Source organism: Mauremys reevesii, linkage group 11 (assembly GCF_016161935.1).
Source record: "Mauremys reevesii isolate NIE-2019 linkage group 11, ASM1616193v1, whole genome shotgun sequence".
NCBI lineage: Eukaryota > Metazoa > Chordata > Testudines > Geoemydidae > Mauremys > Mauremys reevesii.
The window spans coordinates 26,029,684-26,044,127 of record NC_052633.1 but is presented as its reverse complement, the minus strand read 5'-3'; positions in this window follow the sequence as shown (position 1 = coordinate 26,044,127).

The following is a 14,444-nucleotide window of genomic DNA, read 5'->3' as shown; positions in this document are numbered from 1 at the left end:
CTGTACAAAATAGCAAGATAAATCCTCTTAGACAAAAGTCAGGTGTTCCATGCTTTTAATCCAATTTAGTTTATAGAGTGGGAAAGGTTATCTTTTGTCTTTAACAACTTGGGGAAAATAAAATGAATTTTAATCAGGAGATGACTATGGTGAAATTAAAACGAAAGGAAGAAACAATGGCCTGCCAAAGACTAGCTAAACAGAATTCTGATAAATGCATTTCCATTCTTTTACTTGCAAATTAATTTAATGAGTCCAGAGTGATAATGAAGGATAGATATTAAAGAAAAATGTTCTCTTTGAGCAGAGCCTTATGAAAGCATCCAATGCGTGTATGTAGAACTTTTCCACTGAAGTGATTGGGTTTTTTCCCCCTTGCAAGCTGTCCCTCTCTCAGGTATTCTAGCATGGACCAACACCTTCCCTGCCCCTTCTTCCTCACAAAATGCTTCCTGGTCTCCCGCACACCGCTTGGGGGACAGAACCTTTCGTGGCATGGCTGCCATACCCTTGTGTGGGTAATGTACATCAAGCTAGAAGTGGGAACACAATATTTGGGGTAGCGGTTGTCACAGGTCTCAATGCCAGGGGGTGATGGGGTGAAGAGCTGCAGCAAGGAGAGGAGAAAGGAGGAATGAAAGAGAAATAGTCTCTGATAGGAGTTCAAATTCCTAAGCAGGGCTACAGTCAGACAAACAGAATGAGAATTTGTTTGAGTATAATATTTATACATACATACACCTCATACGCGCACACACATACACAGTGTGGAGCTGTGTTAGGGGACATGCCAGGTTCTCTCCACTCATTCCTACAAAAGCCACTGCTTATCCTTGACTAGGATGGAGACTTGTATTTTGGTTCTGTTTGAAATAAATACTGTGATGGGATTGCCTGAACTTTAGAAGATTAAGATATTTCTAAAGACAGATTATGTATACAACATGTTATGTACTATTTATATTGGTCTCTTTCTTTTCAGAGATGAGAGGGAAATGGCAGCTGCAGGTCGCCTCCTCCTCTCTCTCCTTGGAAGGGAGAGAGAGTTGGGTGTGTGTATGTACGTGTGTGGGGGGGACCAAACATTTTCGAGGAGAAGAGCTAAATAAGGGACTCCCAGCTGGGACATGTTTCCTTCTTCCCTCAGGTGCTGCTGCTGCGCCATCTCCTGCCAGAAATATCAGGACCCTAGAAATTCCCCGCTGGGCATCAGATCCTCCTGCTGGTCTCATTTTGGATTGGACTGCCTGAGGAGTCCTCACTTCACCCCTTTTATAGAATGTGTTGCATCTCTTGTAGATTTGAGAGATACAAAAACCTCCTTCCCCTTTAGAGACTAAGAAACTGCCCACAATAGGTACCAGTTTTTATGGATTTATACATAGGCGTAAGAGGCATAGAGTTCAAGTACTTGCTTCTCCATCATGGCATCAACACTGTTATGCAAAGCCAGAAGACTAGCTCCTGATTTATTAAACAGTGTGGGAAGAGAGAGAACACAACACTCTGATGAGAACATATTGATTCAGACAATACATAATTAATACAGATTAAATATAATCATAGAAGAGCACTCATGTTGTCCTCCTTGTGCATGGCACACAAAGGCAAACTGAAGGCCATCACAACCTGCCCCATAGCAGCATAAAGGTTGAGAAAACCACTGTATACATTTACATAGTGTAAGACCCATACAAATCAAATATGGATCTAAAGCAGAGCCCCTTTTTAAAGCATAAAATTACAGGTTGTCCAATCGGGTGACTGAATAGCAACTAGCTGCCACCTTAGAGAAGCAAAAATAAAGCAGCAAGGAAGAAATAGATCAGGAGCTGCTTGGAGCATGGGCCATCCCTCTTGGGGCTTGGAAAGTGCTTACCCTTCAGTGGGAGGCACTACTGCAAATAAATGACCATCAACGAACAGATAATGTCTTGAAGACTAGTGCCAGCCCATCAAGGGCACCAAAATATGGTTGCTTATGGATTTTGGTTTCCTTTAGCAAAAATACAGAATTTGGCAACACCTTTGTCCTCTGTTACACGGTCAGGTGCTTTTTAAATTTGTTGAGACTTTTCATTACAACCAAGATCTAAATAACAACCAATGTGCATCCTCTCCAAGGGCCCGATCCTGAGAGATACTCAGCACCCTAAGTTCTCATGGACTTTACTTTTTCTATTACTATACTTGCCCATTTGCTTCACTTCAGCCCTGCTGTTACCATAAGGCCAGGACTATATAAATAGCATATTGTTTAAAAGTAATGGTGGCTGTCTGAAACTATGTACTGTGTGCACATATGGTGCCACCAACAAGCACTGATCAGTAGAGAAGCAGTCACAATTACTTCTGATAAAAAACGAAGTAACTAGCAGAGCATTATGGCAACACAGCCCATGATGACTCTGGTACCAGATGTGCGCTGGCAGTATGCTGCTTGACCTGCTATACTAAATGCCTCCACTAGGGGCAGGATTTTGCCCCAGTAGGAAGAGTATTTTATGTATTTTCAAACTGAAATTCCCATGAAACAGGCTTCAGTTTCTCTTCCTCTCACCATATTTTTAATTAGTACTGCTCTGCCTTGTCAGTAAGGATAAATCCTACAGTTTGTTCAGACTGTCCTTGCCATCCAAGGATCTCAGCAAACATTAATGGAACAAAACGTGGCACTGAGAACATAAGAACCATATATGACTTTGAAGGAATGAAGGAAATAAAATAATTCTGGTAGCTCTGCAGCAGCTATACCTAGTGGACATAAAATTCAAGTTGAAATTAATGGGCTCCTCAGTTCAAATAACCTGACAAATGAAGCCTTCTGCCTGCTAGGTATCAATCATGTTTATTGCTAATAAATCTTGAGTTAGGTTCACCTGGTGTTTGAGATGACCCTAAAATTAACTTCTAGAGTCTGATAAAAGTGGGTAGGGAACAATTTTTTGTCTGGCAACTGGCTCTGCGTTATTGATTTATTTTACTTTCTTGATCACATAGGATCACACCCAGCAATTCCTGCATTTAACCTATAACTAATCCAATGGGATCAAGCCTCATACTTTCTCAAGCAGCCAGAGAAGGGAGTTTTAATTAATAGATCAGTGTGTTTTTGTAAAGTTACTCTTCTATGAACATGAAGACGATGTATTAATATTAATCTTCTTGTAGTACAGTGCTCCTTTGCATGAGTAGCCTCTTTCCTTGCAAGGATATACTAGGGATGGTCTGTGGAAAAACTTGCTATGATTCTGATGTATGCTGCCCATGTTGATCAAAGGAAGTATATAGCTGGGTTTATTGAATTTCACAGCTGCATACTGGTCCATCACTTAAAGAGGACATTTTGCATTTTTCCTAATAAAACCTATACTGCAGAAGCAATGAAATAAACATTTAAACAAGGCAATAAACTGGGCTGCCAAAATGAGAAAAGAAAAAACAGAACATGCAGTACATAGCCAGTCAAATTCTGCTCTGGGTTACAATGGGGCAGATTCATTCACAGCAGTGGAGTTGCATCATTTGAACAGAACAATAAGTGCCCCTGTATTTCTGTAATTTACATTCTATTATTTCCTTCTAGACAGAGCCCCAAATATTCTATTCTATTTCTGGCCTCCAAATATTAGTTTTATGCAAACCGAGACCTCCACAATTGAGGAGAATGGGGAAAGATAAAGAGAACAAGACCATAACATTGAATCTGATCAATCAAGGCCCTGCTCTCCTTATTGCAGCAAGAGCAGGAAGCTTCAGCCTGGAGTTCACACACATCAGAAATACCGCCCCACCCCCTACAACTTCACCAAGTCCACAACCACTTGATATTGCATGTTACCACCCTGTTTTTAATGCTCCATGGTTTTGCTCCATTCTATCTCTTGGACCGACTTTCCATATACTCCTCTGCTGACTGGGGAGGGGGATGCATAGCTAGAATAAATCCATGCAGCTCCACTGGAGGCAGAGCGTTGTCAATTTACTCCAGCTAAGAATTTGCCTCTTTTCTTTCATCCCATGATCTCCCCACCATTGGAGACAAAACCTTCTTCTCTGTAACTCCTATCACTTGGGCAAGCTTCGCAGCATTTCTGCCTCACTGCTTCGTTTTCATCTCCTTTCATATCCCCTCAGCCTAGCCCTCTTAATTTCTGTCCTGCTCTGCTATTCTGCACTTCAGTATAATTCAGTCACTGTATAATTTTGTGATCTATTAGCCCCTATTTGATTTCAGTCTGCAACTATATAATTCTGTACAAATATTAATTTTTGTACATCTCTCTTTACAGAAAAGACACCTTATAAAATAAAGGTGTTTTTAATACATCCCTAGCCAGAGTTCTCTCTTTTAGGTCCTGATTCAAGAAGGCAGCCCTATTCCAGAAAGCAGTTAAGCATGGCAAGAGGACATATGCTTAAGTGCTTTCCTAAATATATGTAAGCCCTGAATATAGCCCCAATGTAACCCACAGAAAAGAAGAGCTGATTAGTAAGAGACTTCTGTGGCCCATCTCACAGATAAATAGTAGTAACTCTATGCAGCATGTTATATTATGGCTACAGGAGTATAACATAAAAAAAGCAACTGAGAGCTGGGGCTCTGTGAGAGTCACCGTGTATAGTTTTAGTACACTTTATCCCATCTGGCTGCTTGTAGAATTCAGACTATACTCTATCCTACAGAACGGACACTGCTAGAAAGTCAACATCTCAAATCAGTGTGCTGCAGAAAGGCTTTACAACATGGACTAAATTCAGCCCACATAAGCAGGTGCCTCCCCTCCTACTAAAAATCAGTGGAGTAACACCTCCTTGCTCCAGGGCTAGGTTTGGTCCCATGAATCCAGTTGGATTAATTGAAAAGCATAGAATTCATACAGTACTCATGTTTTCCTTAAACCTGGGGAAATCCAGAAAAACTAGTCCTGGGAACTAGCTGTGCTCTGATTTTATTTTTTATTGGTGGGTGTGCAGGAAACAGTTTCAGCAGTAATACGGTTGTGCTGGTAAACACGGAGCAGGCATTACTCTAGCCTGAAATTATTTTCAGCCACAGTTAGGAAATACTGTGTACCTTCCAAAGTGTAAGTACTAACTGAAAGTATTTGTAGATGAAAATATTTTAAGGACTTTTTAAATTTTCTTTTTAAACTTTGTTGAGGTACAGAGAGTTTTCCATTGTAGATGGGGCCTCTGTTCCAACCCCCACCCCAAAGATTATCATCAACCTTCACCCGTTATTTTACTGCATTTTGTTATTTGGACCACACTTAGCACCATTTGTTGTGCACAGCTTTATATTTAGCCTGCTAGAGAGTTTGGCTGAAAATACAAATTTGTTTTTCCGCATAAGGAGCCTTGCAACTATCCATTCGGAATGATCAGTGAGTAGCAAAACAAGATTATTTAGCCAGAATCCGACAAAATCAAGTTTTGTCTTCTCTTCTGCCGGAAGGGAATGAAGACACCTGCTTGTGCAGCCCCAGCTCTGAAATCCTTTTTGCTTTCATGTGGTTACTGTGCATGTTCTCTGGAGTATTAAATGAGAAGAATGCATTATAGTTTTAAACTTTGATGCCCCATTAAGATGAATATGCACCTAATGAGCTGAGAAATTACCATTGCTGCTTTTTGTAGTATTGCACAGGACTAGCTAATCAGGACTGGGGTATGTTCTTTGTGTTCTTAACCCACTAGCAATGAAATTTGGAAGAGGATCAGATTCAAACATATGTTTAACACAGCAACAATAAAAGCACTAAGCTGCTACTATTAAAGCAGAGTTTCATCCTTTTAATAATTGTAGCAACCACCCTGAGTAGTTCAGAGAGAAACTGGCATAAAATTGAATGTGTATTATTTGCAGGCCAGATGTCCCTATCAGAATTGTCAGCATTTTAATGTGTCAAGAGAGAAACCAACAACCCCCCCCCCCCACACACAAACTACAGAGTATTTTGAAAAACAAGCAGTTTAGCCTTGGTAATAACACTTCAGCTCTATAAAAAACCCTTAATACAGTGATTTAAGCCAGCTGGAATTTAAAATATGTCCTTGTTTCTCAGGTCAGGCTCTATAAGAATAAAGTAATTTCTGGTGACACAACGTGAGAAGCTAAAGCCAATTATATTCCAGTGTTATTCACTGATATTCCCCACCTGCCAACTGGAGTGTGGCAAGTCTTATTCATACTGTGATCTATGAGCATGGATATGAAGTTCAATTTTCCCTCTAGGGAAATCGTGTAACAAACGGTTGACAGACCGCGACACAATTTGAAAATAACAAATGAAAAAAAATCTAATAAATAGGATGCAAATAACGAACATGGGAATTAAGTCATTTGTAATGCCTAAATCAAAACATAAGTTTGCCTTCCTTTCAAAGAACTCATCTCAGTGCAAATGTGCTGTTCAGGCAACACAGAATGACAGGGGGCACTCCGTTGTGCTGGCCTATTGCCAAATTTCATATCCTGGAGTATCTCAGTGCTACAATAAAATGGCCCTAACTACTTATAAAGGCCTTTCCTACAGTCATTTCAGTCTGTGAGTAAAATACTGAGGTGCTTAAGAGTTTTCAGCTTTGAGCCCGTAGTGAGCTCTAATGTATCTGAACTGCTCAAGGGCCCTGATTCAGCAGTCCATCCCTATTTAGCAAAGCATTTAAGCAAGTCCCATTGATTTCAAAGTGAATTAAGCACCTGTTTAAGTGCTTTGTTGAACCGGGTTTCAGTGAATTAGAATAAAAAAGGCATTAGGTGAAATCCGGGTCCTAATGAAGTCAATGGGAGTTTTGTCATTGACTTCAAAGAGGCCAGGATTTTCCCCTAAAATATTTATTTGCAATGTTCACATTTGCAATTCTGGTTACCACTAAGCTCTATCATAGTGCAGATGTTCTGTTGCACTGATCTGATTTTGCAAGAGGTGGAGAGCCTTTGATTCTCATTAACTTCTATGGAAGTTCGAGCAGTCAGCACTTCTCTGGATCAGGCCCCTCTGTACTAGTATACCACAATCATGATGAAAAATCTCCAGCATGTTTTAATTAAATGCATTTTTGCTCAAATTAAAGTTTTAAATATTAAATACCAAACCTTAAGAAAACTTAAGAGAAGTTAATACAAATATTGCTGAGTTAGGGAGTTATTAGCTTGGGAGCTGGGCACGTCCATCTGAAACCAGAATTTGTTCTACTATATGTTATTTTAAAATAGGTGATTCCTCCGACTTATGCCCCTTTTCCTCTTTTTTCCAATGGCAAGTTGGAAAAAAGAAGCAAAAGGAAGAGAAATGTGGTGAAAAAGGCAAACAGAATTTCAGTTTTTTCCTGTTTTTCCAATTTTTCATAAAATTTTGAATGAAACACAAATGTTCCAGGAAAGTTCTCCATTTAAAAATCAGTTCATTTTTTTCCTTTTATTAGTATTTTTTAAAATGAAACATTTCAATTGTTTACTATGCGCCAATGGGCCCACACGGATGTCAGAGGTATAAAATTAAGATGGCGAGGTTTAACAAGCAGAACTGTAGGCATAACCTGGCTTGCAGAACTTTTATTCAAGGGATGATGGACAAGAACAAAGTTAGTTTGATTTAATCTCAGTTTGCTGGGCTGGAAGGAAGGAAAAAAAATCCCCCGCCACCCCCCCCAGGAACTGAGCAGGTTTAAATATGGAAATCACAATGAAACTATAAACATGGAATCCTACAATGCCATTTTCTCCCCAAACCATTTTTCTGAGAAGAATCAGCTTTTATAAACAGCTTAAAATGTATTAAAAATCATTCAGAAGTGTGAAACTATCAGGTCTTGAAGACAATGGAGCTCTTTATAATTCTAGCTAAGATGGCAAATTTGGTAGGAAATCCTGCTTTGTGACTGGTCAGTCTAGAGAGGTGCTTTGGATTGTATTCATTTAGCATGTGATGTGATTCAATAAACCAAAGCAGATCCACCAAAATGTGGATGTTGTACCAGGGTGGCTGTGGATGAGTCAGAATTCATGATTTCTTAATGCCACTTTATAATGGACATTAAATCACAAGTGCTGCTGTGTGCATCTGAGTTAACATGTAACGATTCCACTAAGTACCTAGGTGAAAGAGGCCTGAAATGGTCACCAGCACTCTTCTCTCCCCAATGGCTAACTACAAATCATCTTGAACACCACAGCACAAGGCTAGAAGCTAAAAAAATGAATACACCAGTAATTTATTTTTGACAATGATTTGACACCCGGCTGATGGAAGAAGCTAACAGTATGACCTCTAGACTAAGTTCTGCTCAAAGAGATTCACTCACAACACCCATGGGGTTATGGATTCCTGCTAATAGCAGCAATAGGATGGATGATAAAATTATGGTAGTGTAGAAATGCGCTCTCAATTAATTTCCCATCATGTTAAGGCCATTATCATTGGATGTCATCTAGTGAAATGGAAAAGAAAAAAAAAGAATCCTTCAATACCTTTGAAAGTTCCACTCACTTAGCACATCATATAACTGCAGATTATGGCAGACCAGCCTCTTAAAACAGTTTACCTTCAAATGAAATTTTAATGATATTGATCTGAAAGCCCTGACAACTGAATTTGGGTTGAAAAATATGCACGGGGGAGTAGGAAAAAAAATATTCACTAGGGAAGTGGATGGGGGTGGACTTAGTTTCTCCAAGGAAATTAGGGACTGATCCAAAGACCACTGAAGTCAATGGAAGTATTTCCATTGGCTTCAGTGGGTTTTGGATCAGGTCGTCATATTGTAGCACAGCCGCTTCCCCAAAGAAGCTGTTCCCAACCAGAGGCCAGAACTTTAGCTTGTTTCTGATGGTAGACAAATGTAGAGAGGCAAGGGAGAGTAGCATAGCACATGAAAATATGCTGGAAGACCTTTTAAAAAGCATTATAGCCATTTAAATGGAACTCTGCTGGAGCCTTCATAACACTGGGTATCCATCAATCATCATCAAAGTCCACAGGCTTCATTTTCCTTTCTTCATAAGCTCATTGTCCTCCTCACTCCTGCTCTCAGCCTGCCAATTCCCTGCACTATTTCCCAGTATGGCTCCCTAGACCAACATAATGGGTGGAGAGAGCAGGGAGTAAAGTAATCTCAGAAGGGACAAGTGGATGTGGTGATGGTGGTGGCGGTGCCATGGACATAGCTGAGCCTGGCATCCACAAAGGAGGGGGAGGTCCATGTTTGGAAAGTCTTTTTTGGTGGCATGACTCCTTCACTGTAACTAAGACACAAAGGGTTACATACAATTGATGTGAAAAATTGGCCCAAGAGAAAATCTGTGCTGGAAATGAAGAAGGGGTAGGTCACTGTTTAGGGAATTCACCTAAGACATAGGAGATCCAGGTTCAAATCCTTCCCCTTCCACAGACTTGTTATGTGACATTGGGCAAGACACTGAGCCTTTCTGTGTCTCAGTTCCCCATCTGTGAAATGGGGCTAATAGCACTGTGAGACATAAATACATTAAAAGATAGTGAAACGCCTTGAAATCTCCTGATAAGAAGTGCTATGTAAGAGGCATTTTTATTAGACACGACTATTCAGAGCCGGTTGAGGCTTTCAGAGAAAAAAGAGAAGGGCAGCAAGAGAGCAGAGTGACTTAATATTAATCAAAGGGCTTTTCTAAACCTCAAAGGGAAGAAGTACAACTAGAAAAAAACAAAATAGGCCTATGAGTGAGGAAAAGGAGATAACACGCTTTGGGCCACATTTTCATCAGTGGCCTCTAGTTTTGGACTCTGAAATTATACATGGTATTGGTGCTGGTGGGAACCCAGAATCCCCATTCTATAGGAAATTTAAATTAAAAAAAAAAATTCACACTGGAGCCAAACCACACAATTTAGGAATTTCCTGTGGAATGGGGGGAGTCCAACATTGTTTCAAAACCCCAAAACATTCCTACACCCAGGCTAGCTGGTCCATCCTGGGGTGTAGGCTCAAGCCCTCGTGCTGCTTTCAGCCAGGCTGGTAACTCACCCACTTTTACAGTATGCACTCAGACTAAACCGCTTGAGTGACAATGTTTTCCAATGCCTTCTCAAAATTTCCCCGTCTCACCAGGCCAGAAAAGTTTCCCCCATAACTCATTGGGAAAGGATCACAGAGCAGCTCAGCTTCACGCAGCACCAAGAACCAGGGACTATGTCCTCAGAAGTCTTAGTAGCATACTGCTAAGATTGAGCGCAGCAACAATGAAAATGCATTTAATTGCAGCTTTGCAGTGCGGCTGCTCACTTCTGGCCTAGGCTAACCTGGGTGCTGAATGCCCAAGTTAACTCTGCAGTGAAGACATACCTTTAGGGTACGTCTACAGTGCAGTTAAACACCCATGGTTGGCCTGTCAGCTGACTTGGGCGTGCAGGACACGGGCTGTGATGTAGACATTTGGGCTCAGGCTGGAGGCTGAGCTCTGGGACTATCCACCCACACGGGGTCTGCAAGCTCATGCTCCAGCCCGACCCCGAACATCAACACTGCAATTTTGCAGCCCCACGACTGGAGCTGTGTGAGCTCAAGTCAGCTGATAGAGATGGGTGTTAAATTGCACCGTAGACACAGCCTCCTACTGGCCTGTAAGGGTAACTGAAAATGTCACACAATGACTGACAGTACTTAAAAGCAGCATTACCTTTCCACTACCTGATAGGATCTTATTGGAGCAGGATATATTTTGATCCAGTCCAACAGCTAATAAGGGGAGGAAAGGGTGAATCTGCTTGTGAAGTCTATCATTCTGAATACAAGTTGCTGACCAAGTGACAAAACAATCATTAGGAACAGTTTCCATCTCCTACTCAAGGCTCAATCGGGGACTGAGTTTCTCATTAAATTGTGAGTAAAACTGTGTGGAGAAAAAACAGATTGTTTATATTTGAACTCGGTTCACACTGTTGTTCTTCTAAAGGTTACATAAAACAGTTCTCAGAATGGCTAGGAACTCACAAAGCTTTTATGTGGGGAAAGTAGAAAAAAATTCTCTGCTTGAAATGCCTGCCTAATACCTCTCAAAATGAGCTCTCTCTGGAAGGAAATACCTTTTCTTTTGGAAACATCTGTTTCTCTGCTGGCCCATGCAAGTAATTGATGCAGTGATAAGAGAACTTAGAAATACAAAAGAATGTGATTTATTTCCCTCCCACTTAAAAAAAATGGTGAAAGGGGCCTGATGGACAGCCCTAGGGACCGAAGCTCTTTACACAGAACAGGTGTAGCTCTGGCACTAGCTCTGCAAGTTTCCTCCTGCCGCACCTGCAAGCTGCCTGAAGGGACCATATTTAATAGTGAGATGGCAGGTCGGGCCCCAGCCCTATTCATTGTTCAGTTTCTCTGCTGAGACTGCCTGCAAATGCATGAACTGCGAGGGCTGCTTCCACAATTATGTCAGGTAAATATCGGTCAGATTTTGAATTGACTACTTGCCATAGGTGGCAGGTTCGTATAATTTTTGGTGGGGCCCAAAATGGTGGTCACCCCCCCTCCCCGCTCTCACCCTGTAAGCTGATATAAAATGAAGCTACAATGCGTCAGCACCACAAGATTACAAGGGTCAATTAAAAGTGGAAAGTCAGAAGCAGCACTTGCCTATTAATACCTAATATACGATATTAAATTTTGTTGCACCTGTTGTGACAAAGTGGGAATGTTCTTAATGTTTTCTCTGAATACTGTGTGGGTGCCTCAGTTTCCCCTGCAAAGTGCCAACTGACGGTGTTGGGGACAAAGAGATCAGGTGGCCTCCTTGTCCGGAAGAGACACAAAGGCCAGATGAGGGAGTGTCAGTTTGGAGCTGGCTGGGGAAATCGGGAGAGGCCCAGAACTTGGGTCTGGGCTCCCCACCCCCCAAGATGGACCTGACTGAGGGGTCCTGTTTTCTGTATTTACAAGCTCTGTTTTAGACTGTATCCCTGTCATCTAATAAACCTTCTGTTTTACTTTCTGGCTGAGAGTCACATCTGACTGCGGAGTTGGGGTGCAGGGACCTCTGGTTGCCCCAGGACCTGCCTGGGCACACTCGCTGCAGAAAGTGCACAGTGTGGAAGGGCATGCTGAATGCTCCGAGGTCAGACCCAGGAAGGTGTAAGCTTCTTGCCCTGGAGACAGTATGCTCAGAGAGGAGGCTCCCAGAGTCCTGACTGGCTTTGTATGGAGTTGTTCCAAAGCATCCCAGCATCCCCTTCCACACCATGCGCTTCCCGGAAGTCTGCACAGGCACTGACACTCCCTCCTCTGGCCTTTGTCTCTTTTCCAAGCATTAGGAGGCCGCCTGATCTCTTTGTTCTCCAACACCTTCAGTTGGCACCTTGCAGGAGAGTGGCCCAGGCCATCAGTTGCCTGGAGACAGGGTGTCAGCCATTCTCTGTGCAGACAGCATCACACTGGCCCTCTAGGGCTTTACAACAATCACATCCCCTTATCCCACCATCTAGAGCCTTAAGAAATGCATTGGGGAAACTGAGGCACACAGACAGTATTCAGAGAAAACACCTGTATACAACCAGTTACATACTTTGAAGGGTGTAAAATAATCAAATATTGTGCTAAATACAATGATACTCCAAACACCTTCAGTTGGCACCTTGCAGGAGAGTGGCCCAGGCCATCAGTTGCCTGGAGACAGGGTGTCGACCACTCTCTGTGCAGACAGCATCACACTGGCCCTCTAGGGCTTTACAACAATCACACCCCCTTATCCCACCATCTAGAGCCTTAAGAAATGCATTGGGGAAACTGAGGCACACAGACAGTATTCAGAGAAAACACCTGTATACAACCAGTTACATACTTTGAAGGGTGTAAAATAATCAAATATTGTGCTAAATACAATGATACTCCAAACTGACCACCAAATTTAAGTTGCATGTTTTTCCCCTCAGGTGAGGGTTCTGGGGTGGGGCTGGGGATGAGGGGTTCACAGTGCAGGAGCGTGCTCGGTGCTGTGGGTGCAGGCTTTGGGGTGAGGCAGGGCTGAGGATGAGGAACTTGGGGTGCAGACAGGCTGCCCCAGGGCTAGGGCCAGAGAGGACTCCCCATCACCACCACTGGCAGCATCAAGCTCCAGGGGAGGGACCCCTCCTACTCCCCATGGCACACACACTCTGCACATGCTCCTAGAGCCCCTCTCAGGTCCAGAAAGCTCACTCCCCTCCCCTATGATGGGTACTGGGGGGGGGGCACAGGTGGCCTTCCATGTTGCTGCCCCTCACCATAACTTCACTGTGGATGGGGCTGCCCCTTGCCCAGCATGGGGCAGAAGTGGGGTAGGCAGGGTGGTGGCTGGCTATGGGATGGGGGAGCAGGGTGTCATAAAATTCACCCAAGCCCCAGCTGCTCAGGTCTAGGAAGCCTCCCTCTCCCATCCCTCCTGTGGCGGGTGGGTTGGTGGGTGCTGGGGGAGGGGGCATTGCCTTCACATGTGGCTTCCTGCCTCCCCTGTGCAGCCTGCTGTGCCTCACTGGGGGCAGGAGTAGGGGCTGGGACTGGGGGGGAATCATAGGGTCAAACACTCAAACATAATAAAAAATCATAGGGTCAAACACTCACGGAAGCCCCAGCAGCTGCTAAGGTGAATGATGTCTGTCTCCTGGCCCGTTTGTGTCTCCTCCAGGTAGGGGCAGGAGAGGGGAGGCCCCCTCCACTCCCCTCCCCCTCCTGAGTGCTTCAGCAGTAGTTAGCATTCCTCTTATGCTAATGTTGCAGCCCTTAGGCTACGGCAGCAGCAGCAAAGGAGAGAGAGAGACGCGCTGTGCGCTCTCTTTACATTCAGGCAGGGAAGCTCCGGGGAGGGGGAAAAATCTAGCTCCAAATATTGGTGGAGCAGAGCCCCTGATTATGAATATTCCTGGGGCTTTAGCTCCAAGAGCCCATATAAGTTGGCGCCCATGCTTGACACAATAGAGAGACTCTGAAGGAGGCATTAGGATCCCTTTTTGAAGAGCACAAGAAAAACTAGTGTCTTTGGATGTTGGTCATCTGAAATCATAAGCTTTACAAAAGGCTTGTTTGTTTTAACAAAAACTAAAACAAATCATAAAGCATATGCACACTCTGAAATAAATCACAAGAGCAAAGAAATTCAGATACGGAGATGCAGATAGGGATCATTGAAAGGGGAAGAAATTGCCATTTGGCCTTTACATGATCTAGAAAGAAGGCCTGACATTCCCCCTCCCTCGCATTTAGAAGGTCAGGGTTGTGCTTCTTGTTATTTGCATTAGAAATTTAGGGCCACTCTTAAGAGAGTTCATCAGCCCAAGGCTCCCCTTGGGAAAAAAGGAGCTGCTGCACACTGAAAACCTGACCACTTTGTTTGAGTACCTAACTGAGAGCAAAGCTGCATTGAAATCTAGTCCCGAATGAGGGTGTTGGGCTTTTACATCTTCTATACCCTAATCTTCCTATCCTGATTCTGCTAT